Source organism: Phyllostomus discolor, chromosome 1, assembly GCF_004126475.2.
Source record: "Phyllostomus discolor isolate MPI-MPIP mPhyDis1 chromosome 1, mPhyDis1.pri.v3, whole genome shotgun sequence".
In the NCBI taxonomy this organism is placed as follows: domain Eukaryota; kingdom Metazoa; phylum Chordata; class Mammalia; order Chiroptera; family Phyllostomidae; genus Phyllostomus; species Phyllostomus discolor.
The window spans coordinates 125,362,236-125,379,930 of NC_040903.2; the positions used below are offsets into that span (position 1 = coordinate 125,362,236).

The 17,695-nt window shown below is 35.8% G+C and overlaps 1 pseudogene; it reads right to left on the bottom strand.

Annotated features, from left to right (window-relative positions):
* Positions 1-16,878: 16,878 nt before the first annotated feature.
* LOC114492051 lies at positions 16,879-17,303 on the bottom strand (annotated as a pseudogene).
* Positions 17,304-17,695: the final 392 nt, after the last annotated feature.

Below are 17,695 nucleotides of genomic sequence, written 5' to 3' on the forward strand. Positions count from 1 at the left end.
AATGTAAGCCTTTTTTATAGTATATCATCATTAAATTAATACTGTTCAAGTAATACAGATGATTTATAATAATATCCTGAGATTCCTTCCACTATGCAAAAGAGAATCATGGGAGTATTTTATATTACAGATTTTTAAACATAATTGTTTTAGAGTCTTATAGACTTAATTAACAAAAACAACCTCCTACCTCTAATTTCCATTTTATAACCCATTCTTTTTTTCTTAATCAAGATGAAATCTTATTTTTAAGATAGAATTCTACATCTTCCATATCTCTTAAGCCACATTTAATAAACTCACATATTAATTTTGGATGTTATTCTCTTTACTCCTGTACATGAAACTCCAAAAGATTAAATACTGGCAAGCACTGTCTAGATAAATCTTTCCTATGTTCTTAAAACCAGTCAAATGTGGGATTTTCAACATTCTTTGTGCTTATAATATAAGGGACAGAATTAGTAGGTTTGATAAATATCTTTTTTTTAGCTTGTTACACTGGACTTCTAGGTGTCATTTTGATTGGGTTTTTAAAATGAGATATGAAAGTAGAGATGTTTCTTGGCTTAAGTCTCTTAGCAAGAGGATGGTGAGGTAGAAGGGTAGAAAGAAAGCTCAGAAGGCTGTGGACCTCAGGACCCTGCCATCCTTCCAGGGGTTCCATGGTTTTGAGGCTGTTGTGGCTATTGTGACAGCAGTTATTGAAACTGATGTACAGATTACCGGATTCTATGACCCTGTGGGTAGAAGTGCCATAAGGACCAACACCCATGCAAAGGCCATCACAGCCACTGTAGATCTTTCTGCTTTCTCCTGTCCCTCCCTGACACACCCTATTCTAGAGGCCCCACAGGACTGCCACACTGCCACTGCCGTCAGGAAGACCTACTCCCACCTGAAGACTCTGGGCATCTTGGACCTTGGCACTGGTCAGAGGCAAACACTGAATTTTAAATGTGAAATAAGTATTGACCAAGCTTGTAGGCAGAAAAACTCTAAGCCAACTAACTAATGAAGAGGAAAAAATCAAGCTGGCTCAGAGATCTCAATAGCAATAGTCAATTCCAATTTACAGTAATGCAATGGCTGTTGATTCTAAGGAAGAATCAAATGTTAAACACAAACTGTCATTCATGCATAGATGCAGAAGAAAGGTCTTTACACAGTATGAGAACTCACAGAAACTAGCATCCATAGATTTTCTGGAAAGGTATCGCTTGAAGATAAAATACTGCCCAAAAATAGATTCAGCCAAATGAAGAATTTAGAATCATAGAGACAATGCAATAGTTGCTGTCAAGTAATGAAACTATTTATATTAGGAAAAGTACTACAATTGTAAAACTGGTGGTACACAAGGGAACAAAAATGTTTTAAATGATAGCAATACAAGCTAATTTTACCTTGCTATATAACTGAAACATTGAGATAAAGTGGGAGAGGGAAAGTGGGAGGATGTTCTGTGTAAAGTAATTAAGTTGTATAATTATGTTATCAAAATAACTTAAAAAGCAACTAAATATATCCATGTACACACCCCAAACAAAACAAATAAAACATTATGGAGCCAAAGAAACAAAATACCAGAAAGAATGTATACTATCATTTTTCTTCCTGTAGAAATCTGTGCATGTATTTTCGATATACCTTTTTAATATAGGCCATGGTTTAATGTATGAGATGAACTTGGTTTGGTATTGCTGGAAAGCATACTAACTCTTCACTTCCCAAAACATTTTGTTGGATTTTTTTTTTTGCCAGCATTGATAACTCACTTTCTCCACATCTTGACTATACTCTATAGCTTTCCAGTCACTTTCAGGCATTAAAATATTTTATGCAATCTAAATTAGACTTTACTTTCACTTCCAATTCAATGTCTCTCTGCATTCCCAGGCAAGGGATGGAAGAGCGGGAAAAAGAAGGGAGTTGAATACATTTCATCTCCTTCTTTCCTGGCTTCTGCAACTCAGCTTCAAGGATAAAAGTGTGAAGAATAAAAATTCCATAGGGAAAGGCTCTTTTTTATTTTGTGCTCTTAGTTTTATCTTGCCTTTCCATTCTTTCTTTTATAAGAGGCATCTACATATAAGCTTTACAAAGAGGGTACATTAACTGGTTTTTTGGAGGACTCCATCAACACCTCATCTCCAAACTGTACTATTTATTCCCTGAGTGTTGTCTCCTCTGTTTGACCTCTTTGAAGGTCTCTATTTATGCTTGCTTTGGTAGAAATGCTGCCTGATATCTACTTTTTCTAGTATTTAACATTTCAAGATGACATCCATATGAAAACATACCACTATTGCATTGTATTTTTTTTTGCATTATCAATAAAGATTGCTCTCTCTACCCTCCTGCCTTCAGATTTTTCCAGACAGAGGTCCAGCAACTAATCTATCAAAATCCCAAAGGCAGGAAATCTCTGGTGCACTGCTTCCATAGTCTACTAATTTTTGAGATTCAGTGAGAATTTAACCTGAGGTTCTGATACCTGTTGTAAAGGCAAATACAAATTAAAAATAAGAGAAAGTAAAGGACAGCTCCCTTCTTATCTGTTTTTAGAGAATTTACTTTAGAAAAAGTGTATCTATGAAATATATGTAAAACTTTAAGATACAAGCTCAAGCAAGAGTAGATTTATAGTTGTGAGTACGTGGAACACAGTTTATTCTTGTATTGTTATTAATTATTTTATTATTTTAATATGAATAACCATAAATCAACTTTTGCCCAGCCTGTGTATAAATAAGTCTCTGTCCAGCTTTATGACCTTGGAATAGCTTTCTCAAGGACCTAATAACCTTTGAAATGTACGCATCAAGGAAGATAGTGTATCTACTGGTTTCTGTGCAAAGAAGCCAAACTTCCTTAGAGTGCCTAGCGCCAAGATGAAAAACTTCCTCCTATCACAAAAGATTGTTTTTGCAGTCTCTAAGCAGATTGCCTGTGGTGTCCATAACATTCTGGTTTAATGCTTATTCAATACAGAGGGTTTATTTTTTTTCCCTTCTACCTCTCTGGAGAGGTTTGTTGAACATGGGGAAGGTTTTGCTTTCAATTATATTTCCCCAACACTGTTCTCCTGCAAGCACCATTATTTTATAGCCCTCTTTTTTGCCTAAGGGTGCAAAAGCATCATCTCTTCCCCACAGGAAACATTTAATATTTAATTGTCTTGATATTATTGGAAATGAGATTGTTTTTTATTTCCTGTTTGAATTATTTGTTAGTGTATAAAAATGCACCTGATTTTTGAATGTTGATTTTGAATCTGCACACTTGCTAAGTTTATTACTTCTAACTTTTTTTTTGGCATGGATTCTTTAGGGTATTTATTTATTTATTGTCAATACATTCATACAAATCAAAGAGTATGAAAAAATATACAGTGAAAAGACTCATTCTCTTCCTTTTCCTTCAGGCATTCACTTTCTTTCCCAGATTATCAATTTCTTATGCAATCTCCCAAAGATATTTCTTTGCTTTATGAGTAATCACTATATCTTTCCACTATTCACATTATTGTGTAATTTTGTCTACTTTCATTATATCATAGCATTATATAAAATGCATATTCATTTAATGATATACAGAAGGCTGTATTTCTTTTGTTACTTTCTTTTCTCTGGCAGCAGTGTAGCATGTCTGTTATATTGGGATGGCCAAAAAGCTCATTTGTTCTTTACCATAAGATGGCTTTAGTAGCATTTAGTTGTCTTTAACTTTATTTGAAGCAATTTTGTTAGATGGTATTGTGACAGCTGTCATATCAGCATGCATTAAAAAAACATCACAATTGGTGAATTTTTGTGTAGCTATTTTAATATTAAAGATGGAAGAAAATAAGCAACATTTTTGACATATTATTGTTTATTATTCCAAGAAAGGTAAAAATGCAACTAAAATGCAAAAAAAAAAAAGATTTGTGCAATGTATGGATAAGGTGCTGTGATTGATCAAATACGTTAAAAGTGGTTTGCAACATTTCATGCTGGAGATTTCTCACTGACCTATGTCTGCAGTCGAGTAGACCAGTTGAATTTCATAACAACCAAATGGAGACATTGATTGAGAACAATCAATATTATACCACACAGGAGATAGTTGACATACTTAAAATATCCATATCAATGAAGTTATTGGTGAAAATGAAAAATGTGTATTTTATTTTACAGAAAAAAACCTATGGATGTTTTGGCCAACCTGATATTTTATTTCTTTCCATTTTTCATTCATGCATTTCAGAAAGACTTTTATGAATAGCAGTTTCATGCTTTTTAATTTTGATTTTTTCCATGATACACATAAGCCTAGTAGCATTTGCACAATAACTCTCAATTTTACTTGCCTTTTTCTTACCAATCTAATACCAGTAAAATAACTATCTAAATTTTGTCTCAGGGAGCCAAATAAAATATTCACTAATGACAATGAATCGTACTTTCAATTTCTCAATTTAAGAAATCTCAACCAAATTAGAATCCAGATCTGATCTCAATATATTAAAATATTTCCTGATTCTCTTCTCATATATCTCACTTCATTATTTTTCTTTAAAGTATTAATTTTAGAAATTACTTTGGCCTTATTTCTTAGGTGGCACGCAATACTGTATTTATTTAAAATCCCTTCATGGACCCAGGTCAACGTATAAAAGCAAAGTTGTAACAACCAGGCATCTATATAGTTGTGTCAAACAGCCTCATGGCTTGAAAAACATATCTACAGATGGCAGATTCAAAATGCCTTGCCCATATAAAAAAGCTCTAGGCACCACACATGTACCCTAATTTCAACAAAAATCTTTCTGAAATGTTCATTTTGAACCTCCTTATATTCAATATTTCTCATAATTTTCAGCTATATTCCACATGTTGGGATAAAAAGATGTTCAATTAGTAGACTACACTTCTTCACTCAAATGCTAAACTAGTTGAAAAATAGTGACAAAACATATGTAATTAAAGATAAAGCAGATGTTGGCAAAGTTTCCCTAGTATTGAACCCTAGGTTTGTGACTTGCATTTCTAGCAGAGTTAGGCTGGCACAGAGATCTTTTTTCAAGGACAGACCTACAGCTGGAGGGGCAGAAAGGGATCATGTTTCATGTGGGTAACTCACTACAGAGAGTGAGGCAGTGTCTGGTCAACATGTGGCCTCCCTTTTCTTTTAAACTCACTAAGTACACAAGCCATTTCATTTTCCTTGAGGTACAGTGGGTGAACAGATGAACCTAAGTCAGTACTGTTATGCTGAGATAGCTTCCTGTACTTACAAAGAATGAGAAGAATGGGGTAAGAGCCTTACTCATAGCTCATTCAATCCCTGCACTTTATCTCCAGATTCCCACCAACACATGGCATTTGAACTTCTTCAAGCTACATCTTTCAGCTGAGTTTAATATACTCGTCTTGATTTATGCCTCTAAATTTCAATAGATCTAGACCCATATTTATTTTTAATAACAAAAGTAATGAAAGATAAAAAAAATATTTCACTGAATATAAGATATCTTTTATCCCTCCTTGGCTACAATGCAAGACTTACCTTCCTCTTCCAATAACTGCCTTTAGTGCCAACATAGGAAGACGTAAACTGCTCTGGTGAGTTGCTGTGTCATTCTCTTCAACCAAATAACTTGTGGATATGCACATCATTTATGTTATTACATTTATCAAGGAGAAATCTGCAGCATTTCTATGCTTTTATTCTAAACATCTGTAATTTATTAATATGGGCAAATTGTTTAATAATGCATGTTACTAAAGAATAAACAGCAGTGAATATGGTTTTAATTTGCATCTCTCTGATGGCTAGTGATACTGAACACTTTTTCATATGCCTCTGGACCCTCTATATGTCATCCTTGGAGAAGTGTCTGTTCAAATCCTCTGCCCAGTTTTTAATTGGGTTGCTTGTATTTCTGGAGTGGAATTGTGTGAGTTCTTTATGTATTTTGGAGATTAAACCCTTGTCTGAGGTGTCATTGGCAGATATAGTTTTCTGTATGGTTGGTTCTCTTTTCATTTTAATTATGTTTTCTTTAGCCATGTGGAAGCTTCCTAGGAACCCTGAAACACCAATCCAAAAGAACCAATGCACCTCAATGTTCATAGCAGCACAATTTACAATAGCCAAGTGCTGGAAGCAACCCAAGTGCCCATCAGTAAGTGAATGGATCAAAAAACTATGGCCATTTACACAATGGAAATCTATGCAACATAAAGATAGGAGCTCCTACCCTTTTCCACAGCATGGATGGAACTGGAGAGCATTATACTAAGTGAAATAAGCCAGGTGGTGAAAGACAAATACCTTATGATCTCACCTTTAACAGGAACCTAATCAACAAGACAAACAAGCAAGCAAAATATAAGCAAAGACACTGAAATTGAGAACAGGCTGACAGTGACCAGAGGGGAAAGGGAGGGAATTTCAGGGGAAAAGGGTAAAGGGTTTGCAGGAACAATTATAAGGGACACATGAGCAATAACAAGGGGGTGTGGAAACAGGGGAGGGAGGTAGAGAGGGCTGAGGTGTTGGGTTGTGATGGGAGTAAAAGGCAGAAATCTGTACTTGAACAAGAATATAATAGGAAGAAAGAAAGAAAGAAAGAAAGAAAGAAAGAAAGAAAGAAAGAAAGAAAAGAAAAGAAAGAAAGAGAATTTGACAGCATGAAAAAACAAATAGACAAACAAACAAAAAACAGCGATGGATGTTCATCAGAATATGAAACTTCCATCCATTTAGAGTGATGATTTCATGTAAAGAAGCTCCATTTGGCCTTGATAAAGAATCTTAAAAAATAAGCCTCTCCCTTATGTTATAAGCCTCTATTTTGTCTGCTGGGTAAATCAAATATATCACATTCGTGTTTAAAATGGGAGCACATGGCCATCATTAGACCATCTCTCACCCTTTCCCAATTTTCCTCCATCTTACTACAAATAATCTATACCCTCAGTAAACAGTCCAGCTGTCATTTGAATGCTTTTCTTTTACAAGTATCTTCTTATTTTTACTATTCCATGAAGTTTAGCCCTGATAATAAATGAATTTTTATGATGTCATGAACTTATAATGAATTTTAGTGTCTAATATTTTAAATCTGACATTAGATTTTAAACTGCCTAAATTGTGTGTGTGTGTGTGTGTGTGTGTGTGTATGTATACTTATATATATATACTCATATATAAAAAAGTAGGGAAAAAACAGATTCCTGTTAAAAGGTCACTAAACCTCATCAACACTAGAGAATATATATTTTATCCATTTCAGCTGGCAGGATGAATTATTCTATCTGGAGTAAATTCTAACCAATTTAAAGTAAAAATATATTGTTATCAAAGAAAAGAGGAAGAGAGTGGAGGTTTTAAATGTTTATTTGTTCTGATTCTGTTGAATATTGTGTCCATATAGTTAATATATCTTTCAATTATATTAATATTTAACAGTATCCTATTATTTCAATAATCTTTTAGACAAGCTTTAAACCTATGTTTAATAACTTTGGCAAGATGGTCTAATAAATATCTGTGCCTGGGCTACACTCAGTTTCCTCGTGACAGCTGTGAACCCTACAGAGCTGCTCTCCATTCATCCCCAGACCCAATCTAGGAGTTCTCGACGTGGTACCAAGTTTCTCTGCTCCCTGATCAAAGCTCTGTCTTTTCCCCTGTATATCAACAGGGATGAAGAACAAAAAAAAGTCACATGGAGAGTGTGTTAGTCAGGGTTCTCCAAAGAAACGGAAACAATAAGATACAGAACTAACCTATCCAGATGGGCTGAAAGTACATTATTTTCTATCTTTCAAATCACAGAGTAGATGCTGGACAGGGTGGGTACTTTAAAAAGAGGTCCCTAGAATTCCAATTGTTGATGAAGAATTTTTTTTTTTGTGCTGACCCTAGCCCCTTGCTGATGTAGTGGTGAAGTCTCCTGGTTCAGAGCTCTGGTCTTACTCAGACCAGTAAGGTCTTTCTGTGAAGATTATCTCCATGGTGATCATAGTCCTTCTACAATAAATATAAACTCTGGGACTCCTTCTAATCATGCATGTCCTTTCTTGATGTCTGTGTGGTAGTGAAAACAAATCTACTAGTCACCCATACACAATATAATTTTTCAATAGGCTACATTAAATCCCCAGTAAATTAATGTGATCACTCAAATATTTTTCATATATTGAAACTAAAACTGTTTTGTGTGCCAAAAATTATATATATATGAGTCCAAGTAGATTTGATTTCTAGATGTGGGAAAACCCAGTTGGGGAGGCATTATTGTATTTGTTTACTTATTTGTTTTTTCAGATACACATAATTATTATCAAAATATTTACCATCCTCTCAATTTTGCTGTGAATCTAACTGTTTTAAAAATAAAGCCTTTAAAGATATATATTTGGTAGGTATTTTCACATTTTTATTTCATGCAAGGTCTGTCTGGAAAAAAGGAACAAATAATTCCACTGGATCATTTTCCGTAGCAGTCTAAATGTTTGTGTTTTACTTGTTATTAAATGTATCCTTTTAATTTTAAATAATTTTATTTATCCTTATTCTAAATTTAGCTATATATAAACTGAAATGTAGTAGTGCTTTCTACTAATATTGAATAATGAAAAAAACTATACTAAAAAGAATCTTTGCTTATCCATGTGCCTACAAAGGTGTTCTAGTCCTTGGTTGTATGGTTAACTAACAATCAATCTCCAGTGAAACTGATATGTACTCTTTCATGTAGGGAGTTACTTTCTGCAACAATTCACTGGTTTTGGATTTGGCAGTATAACTAGTTATATATTATATTTTCAGAAGTTTACAGATTTCATGTTTATCTAATTGCACTAATAAAAAATGATAACTAATGAACATTTAATTCAACTCTATCTTGAAGGCTAACCCATGCCTGTTGAATAATATATCTCTAAATAGCAATTCCATACCAAATGATTTCTATTATATATGCACATATATATTTTTGTGAATGTGTTAACAAATTTTTCTTTCCCTAGTCACCTGAAAGAAAATTTGCAAATAAGAAGCAATTGCCCCCATTGGTACAGAGTAATAACTGTTATGTTGATGCAAGCTTTGATGTGAGGAGTGTACAGACTGGTGAGCCCCTGAGGCTACTTAGGAAGTCTGCTGAGTTAACAGTCTGCAAGATTAGACCCTCCTTGCATGTAATTGAAATTGGCCACAAGGCCTGTGTGGACTCATAAATAGTATAGAATGGATACCTACACATTAGCCGTTATCTAGCATTCTCTTCAAAGAAGAGTGTGTTCTTAAGTGAGGGGGGTTAGCAATGTTAGTTTTTCCCAAAAAAGCACCACTTCCATTTCCTCCTTGCAAAGAAAACTATTTCTATGGGCTCTCTTTCTCCACTTTTGAAAAAATAATTCAATTGTGTCGTGCCAGAGAGGATCAGCAGAGTGACATTGAGTGGCCCTTCTCTGCTCTTAAAGGAGTGATTCTACCAGGCCCCAAATTTGATGAAAGTGAAATATAAAATGGATTTTGGTAAGGTAAATGTTACTTTTTCTTACAAAAATGACATGAGAGAAAATGTATATAATGTGTGATAAATATTCCATTGTGTATATGATAGAATTATATCACAGCCGTTTTAGCCCAGCTCACAGAGATTATTTTTTTCTTCTAAATATCAGTTTATGGGTGAATGCACTCAGATGTAAGCAAATATTTCTTTCACTTCTGGCTCATGCCTATGGGATGTACAATGTTGTGTATAAAGCCGCAGGTGCCAGGATCTGCTGCTGAGTGGCCCTGCTCCAAGCAGGACTTTATTACCTTCAGTCCTACGCCAGTGTGAGCACCTGGATGTAGTTTAACTTCAGTCACTAGGCTGTATTTTAGGCAGAACCTGACAGGAAGAAAAACATATTGTGGGAAAGTACAGAGTATTTCACTTTTACATTTAGGAGCTTTTACATTTAAAAGCTTTACTTGCTGAGAATTTGATCTCCAGTATAAACACAACATTTCTGTAGTTCCTGTCCAAGTTACAGTCGCCCTCTAGAACCAAATCTCCTCATTATGTAGCATTTGCTAGATATTGCTCAGCTCTCTGCAGTTGATAGTTGAGCAACAAAAAGGCTCCCCAGGGTGGCTTTCAGACTTGACTGAGGTCAGTCAGGAAGCTGACCCTGGTGAGCTGAGTCAGGCTGAGCCTTGTCCAGGGCTCTAAGCTCCAGCAGGAAGGGCCTCAGCTTCTGGAGGTTTAACCTTCCATTGCAAATTTTTGCAGGACACATGTGCAAAACATTGAGATTGCTGTAGACAATTTTTCTCTTTGTTAGATCCACACATATTTAATCTAAACATTTGAGCTGATGGTCCTATGGAGTTATACTTGTGTTATTCAACATTGGATAAGGGTTTTCCATATGAGTGATGACTATTTTTGATAGAATTCATAAAATAGCTGTGAGTTGGCAACATAATACTTGCACACATGTAATATTTCTTCTCCTATTTTTATGAATCAGATGTGATGGTGAAGACTAATAGTAAATTTTCAATTTCTCCCCTACTTTGTTTTTCTCTTTGAGGTATTTGTTTTCTATTTCTGCTATAAGAAATTGCAATAAACCGAGTGGCTTCAAACAACAAAAATTTACCTACGGTTTGTAGCTCAAATGCCCACCACAGATTCATGGGGTCAAAGTCAAGGTATTGACAGGGCTGCATCCCTTTTGAGGTTGTAGGGGACCATCTGTTTCCTTGCCTTTCCAGTATCTGGAGACTGCTGGCATTTCTTGACTCTTGGACATTCTCCATTTGTAAACTAACTGGCAGGTTGATTTTTTTTTCACATCTCATCACCCTGATCTATTCTGCCTACCTCGTCTACTTTTAAGAAGCCTTGTGATTATAATGAGTCCACCAGGATAATCTTATTTTCAGTTCAAGTGATTAACAGCTTTTAATTCTATCTGTAACCTTAATCGCCCTATGCAATGTGAAGTGGTATATACACAGTTATCAGGAATCTTAACATAGGCATTACTGGGAAGGAGGGTGTTTCTTCCTGTCACAAACTGTATGGAATTTCAGGTTCTCACCCAGACTAGATGGGCTTAGTATTTAGAATTAATTGGTTGCTGTAATCACCAGTACTGCTCTTGCCATTTGAGAATGTTTTCCATCTGTTGGACACTGTGCTTCTCACTTGTACATGCACAAATACCCCTCAGATCATGGTCTTTATAACCTGCTTCCGTGTGCATGCACTCAACCTCTCCCTACAGAAGAGGCCTCATCTCTGAGGCACTTTGTGGTAATGTCTAAATTGCTGCCAATGGCAAAATTATAGGATGTTTGTTCCAGACTCAGATTTGTCTCATCTTCTCATGATCAGTCTAAGGAATTTTATCGGGCTGACCACTCCTCCTTCTTTGAAGTCACCAGCCTTTCTTCTTACCCTCATCCTGCTACACAAACCTAAACATTTTATGGAGTTAATATTAAAATTCAAAGGCCAAAGGTGGTATAAGGGGATGTACTCCATGATCTATTTACTTGGGGTGGTTGCAAGAGCTTGACCTTAGAATAAAAAAGCTTAGGTATTGTTCAAGGAAAGAAAATGGATGAAAAAATTTTCCAGTATTTCTTTCCTAAAATTTTCTTTCCCTCTCTTCCCCTCCTTTTTTTTCCCTTTCTCAGTCTGGTTCCTTTCAGAATTTATTCTCCTTGACTGTCTTCTACTATACATAGAGGAGACGGAAGATATTCTAGAAAATATTATTCATTGGCATTACATTTATTCTTTTAGCACCAATGACATGCATACTTCTGAAATTAAGTCTCTGCCTGTACATGTTAGTTCTTTTCTCTGGGAGCTAATATTTTATTTATGGCAGAGAATGGCGAGGGCATAAAAGATAGTTTGCTTCCTACAATAAACAGAGTAAAAATTTTAAAGTGAAAATTATTAAGCATACACATGGAAAGGGTGTATAATATAGTAGTAGATAAAGTAAAGTCACAGAATCGTTTGAGGCTTGTTATGATAAATCTGAACCATACGAGAGATAATAAAGGTAGAGTGACAGTGATTAGTGAGAATAATACTGAAAATGCTAATTTAAAAAAAGGAAAAGTGGGAAAAAGTCAAGAAGAAAAAGGACAGGAAGAGAGAGGAAAGGAGAGAGAGAGTGAGAGAGAATGCAAAGAAAGAGAAAGAAAGGGCAAAAGGAAAAGATAAAGTCCTACAGTCAAATGATATTTGCCTAAGAATTTGCTTGTTTTTAAAAAGGGACACATATTATTTTTAAATAATGAAACCAACTCTTTGTGCCATTAAATATTACTGACAAGACCACATTACAATATAAGCTTAGAGAAGTAATGCCAAGGAGGAAACTGGTGAAATGAGGAAAAGTAGTGGCATCCATATGAAATTGATTAGTACATTATTTAGTGCACAGTCCGGCAATTGCTACACCACATGACACAAGGAAATCCATTGCGCAGTTGCTGCACTATATATAAATTTAAAATTGAGATGAGATTAGATTCTGAAATACCAAAGATGATTTTAGTAGCTATTTGCTTAAGGATATCATATTTTAAATGTGATAATTACTCAGCAAAGCTTATAGCTATCACCAAATTATTTTTCTTATCTTGCTTTTTTCTTCTTAGTAATCTGTAATTGTTTTAACAGTGGTTCAATGTGAGATAGTATGCTATGTAACGAGAAAGGTCTTGACAGTTTCATAGCTTCCCTCATATCAAAGGAGCCTAGTGGCCTAGCTTCCTATCTCCTGGGTCCATCTAAACCTTTTGATGTGTGCCTTTTTTACAATGTCATTTAAAAGTCATGATCTCATTCTCTAAATATTCTGTTAGTTGATTATGCTATTTTCAAAAAGTAAAAATTGTTGAAAACACTTATTTTTATTATATATTAAAAATAAAATTTATAGTCTATAATGATAGAATCTGAAAAATGGTATTTCTCAATTGAAACAAAAAATATAATAGTCTGCTAAATATCTATCATTTTTCTTTGTTTATAGAAGAGCAACTTACTCTTTTCACAGCTGTATACCAAAAGCTCCTAGAAGGTTACCTGGCACATAATATGCTGTCAAAAATAATTTGTTGAATATATGAATATATAATATTTCATAGCAGTTCTAAGTTAATAATTCATTGGCATATATTTCTCTTTACCTACATGTAAAAGTCATGAGAAAAAAATCAAGAGTTCATATCTTGCCCTGGTTGGTGTGGCACAGTGGACTGAGTGTTAGTGTGCCAACCAGAGGGTCACCAGTTCACTTCCCAGTCATGGCACATCCCTGGGTTGTGAGCCAGGACCCCAGTAAGGGGCACCTGAGAGGCAACCACACATTGATGTTTCTCTCTCTTTCTTCTTCCCTTCCCCTCTCTCTAAAAATAAATAAAATCTTAAAAACAAAAGAGATCATGTCTCACTAATGTGATTAATTTCACTCTTAGCTTTATTCAATTTTTATTGTAAACAACTTTGTCTATAAATTCTGCAAGATTAAAGACTGAATATTATTATACTACAATCTCTGAAATTATGAAGAGGGAAAGCCTCCCACATTTGCTCATGCTTATGAACAGAGGCTTGGTCTAAAAAGTAAATAGCTGTCTGACATACCAATTAACACAGCAGATGTGTACAGACATCCTAGAATGACGATTTTGTATCCAGGATATCTAATGTGTGGCCCATCCTGGGCAAATCTATATCACAGTCCAGGGCAAAAACTTTCAGTTCCAAGACCTAAAATGGGATTTCCATCCTCTTCCCTTCATTAATTCTTTGCCTCTGAAGATATAATGGTGAATAAGACACAAACCTTAATCTCAAAGAGTGGAAGGATAATGGAAATAGAGAAAAGAAAACACACAGTAGGGCTGCATTCAACACGGATGTAGAGATAATTTTGATGAGCAGTGAGAAAGGGCATCAGGCTCACATGGAGCACTGTTTCCTCAGCCACTGGAAGGATGGCATCAAACCCCTTTCACGCTGGAAAGCTAAGGCAGAATGCTGCTTTGCCAAACCAAATGTTTCAGCTATGTATATGTGTAAACACTGGAAAGAAATACAGTTTTTTTGGCTCCCACCACACCTTCCCTTTATTCTGGGTAGCTGAAAATGAATATATAGAGTAAAATACTGTAGATTATTTTTGTTTTTGTATTTGCCACTTTTAAAATTATGTTTTCTGAAAATTTCCCATGCAATTCAACTTAATTACTCTTATCACAAAACAACAAATAATTCTTTTGTTTGTATGTTTTGTCTGAAGAGTCATGGTTATAAAAATGAATTTCCTAAAGTTGCATTTTTTGTTTAGGTCCTATCTTTTCCTAATGCTGAAACATTCCTATTTTCCTATCCCTACCTTATTTCATGTACTGTTTGCTCCCAACTCGTGCTGCCGTACACATGTGCTCCATCTCTGACACCTGCAGCCTAGTGTTCTATGCACCTTGTCCTTCATACTCTAGTTCTTTCCAACATGCCATTCCTGTCACTCTCATTGTCTCTCACATATGTTATTTTAAATAGCCTGTCTCTTAGAGTTTCTCTCTTGTACATATTCCTTCTGTCCCCACAAACTCAACATCGCTTATTATCTGCCTCATGCATATTCCCAGGATAATATTTAGATCAGCAATGACAAACATGCTTACACTTTAAATAGTTAGTAGTGCCAACACCACCTCTCAACTGTGTGGCTATGTCACCAAGCAGTGACCTGGAAACATTCAATTCCCTACAGCATTAAGAAAGCAGTCAGTGCATCTCTACATTGACTCTCTGTTTCTTATGTAAGTGCACGTACATACAAACCCACATCATGTACTCAGATACCTTGTACACTACTCACACCCACACCCATATACACACATCCTCTCAGTGCTGATACAGTTGGTAGGCTGGATTGTGGTGCATACTACATGGAAGGAAAGGAACAAGCACTCCTATTACACTGTGAATCAAATATCCTTGGAAAGAAGATGAGTGAATATGTCTGTGTGACAAGTTGAATAGAGGGCCAAAGGAAAGTGGAGTAGAAACTGCCTATTCGTAAACTTTTTATCACTATTTCTTTTACAAAGACAAGAACATATCATCAGATTATCAGGATTTATTCTTATTCAAGAGAGATTACAAGAATATTTTTGCAGGCAAAAGTTCAAAGTTCAATCTGTTAATTACAGAGATGATGCATATAATATATCATTGTCATTTATTATTATTTATTGGGTTATATCAATCACTGATTTTACACTAGCTGTATCTTAGAATCAAGGAAATATGACACAGAGGATTTGCAGGCAGTCATTTGAATTCTTTGGAAATTGTTTTTCTCATTTTCTTTTAATATTGAGGCCAGCATTCAGGGTAATATCCTATAGAAAAGACTGCACTATTTTTCCAAGTCTTTATATCTCTGACCACACTGGGATCATCCTTAACTTCCCACTCATTTCATCTTCTTCGATCACTCTCATCATTAGGATCCCTGTCAACTCCTTGCAGAGTATATATAGTGAGCAACTTTACAGCTTACATTACTTTTGAGTTTTATGAAAAATTAAAAAACTCTGTATTTATTAAAGCCTAAGAGTCTCAGTGAGAAAATATGGAAAATGTTTTATAATTGATGGAATTAGTATGATACTAAAAATACAGGTATGGATTCTAGGAAGCACAGGGTTTTTGAAGAAGGTGTCCCTCAGGACACTCCCAGGGTGCCGTTGAGACACCTGGCAATCTGATGCTAGCCATAGACACTGCTTGTATGCTTTATGGCGGGGGCTCTGGTCCTGCCTTCCACACAGCTCCATGCACTTCCACCCTCAGAAGCTACACCTGCCCTTCAGATACATTTTTAAAATACTTGGGGATATGTGATTCTGGCAGTTAGAACTAAAAACTTTTATAGATCTGGGCCTTAAGGGGCCTGAAGTTAACCATATGTAGTGGTTTTCCTGGGACAGATACTAGTTTACACGTATTATCCAAGCATAATTGTCTTTGTTTGTAAAATAAGTTGTGTCTTCATCTACTTAATAAAGGGATAGAAAAGCTGTACTCCTTGGTCCAGGTTAGCAGCAAGTGTTCTTGCCTTTTTCTGGAGCCTGGGGCAGGAAATAATATCCACTCAAGGCACTAGCATCCTAAATTTGCAAGTTTAGAATGAAAATTTGACTTCTCTGGGATCTTGCAGTAGCAGAACCTTACCACTCTCAGAGACACTTTTAGAACAGAAGCTGCCAGAGACCTCCACACACAGAGACACTTTTTTGTTAAAGAGGAACATACATAAGAATAGTTGTCACAGAGTGAAATGATACATGAGAGGGAAATTAAGCTAATCCCGAAAACCAACAAATGAACAGCCTAGAAACTAGAGGCAATTAACATTTGGTACAGACTATGGCTCTGCCAATCACCTCTCTGCACATTCTTTTTTTTTAAAGATTTTTATTTTTTAATGTATTTTTAGAGAGGGAAGGGAGGGAGAAAGAGAGAGAGAGAGAGAGAGAGAGAAACATCAATGTTTGGTTGCTGGGGGCCATGGCCTGCAACCCAGGCATGTGCCCTGACTGGGAATCGAACCTGCGACACTTTGGTTCACAGCCCGCGCTCAATCCACTGAGCTATGCCAGCCAGGGCTTCTGCACATTCTTTATGCCCTCCTTTTACTAATGAAAGTCACACACACACGCACACACACACACACACACACGCATTTTATTTACTTATTTTTTTACACATCAAAGTTCTTAGCTTACTAATCCTCGTGTGAAAAATCTGCACAATCACCAAAGATAAAGCCACTGAAGAATCTTTACTCCTTCTGTGGGTCTAATCTCCACCTTACTTTTTGCCAACGCCAACAGTGGCCTTTGCAGTCTCCTTGACTTTCTTAAGTTTATTCTTGCGTTCCTTTCTCACTTTTTTGAGGTCTTGTCTTCTCATACAGGCCATGTCTTGCAAGTCTATGTTTGGGTTAATTTTTCTTTGCATAATCCAAGGAATCAAAAATCATACCACAGCCAATTCTCTTACCACCACCAAAATGGCTTCTGAACCCAAATACAAAGATAACATCTGGTGTGTTTTTATACATTTTGGCAAGATTTTCCAAAATTTCTCTCTTAGGCACTATTCCCTTTCCAGGCTGCAGGGCATCAATGGCCATTTATTCCTGCTGAAGTAGTCTGTTGGTCATGAACTTCCTGGTCTGGATAGTTAATGTCATTTATGATCGTGGCCAATATTCAAGCAGCCAGGGAAGAAAAGAGCCACACATACAAGTGTTAGTTGGGAAAGTGGCTACAGGCCTTGTGACAAGGTTATGAATGTGTATGTTTTTGTGCATCTTCCATATCACTTCTTTGAAAAGAATTTACTTATTTTCCAGTAGCTTATTGTCTCTTCCCATGATCCAGAACAAAGGAATGGTGCTGATGAGCCAGCATTGATCTTGCCAGTCATGCTAACAAGAATGCCACCCTAGTCAGTGACAGAATGACAGGAAGAAAGCTGTGTCCCTGACCACCTTGTGGACAGAGCTCCCTACACTCCATGCCTGACCTATTATGTGAGACAGAAATATAGTCCTATGTTAGATAAAAAGCTATGATTCTGAGT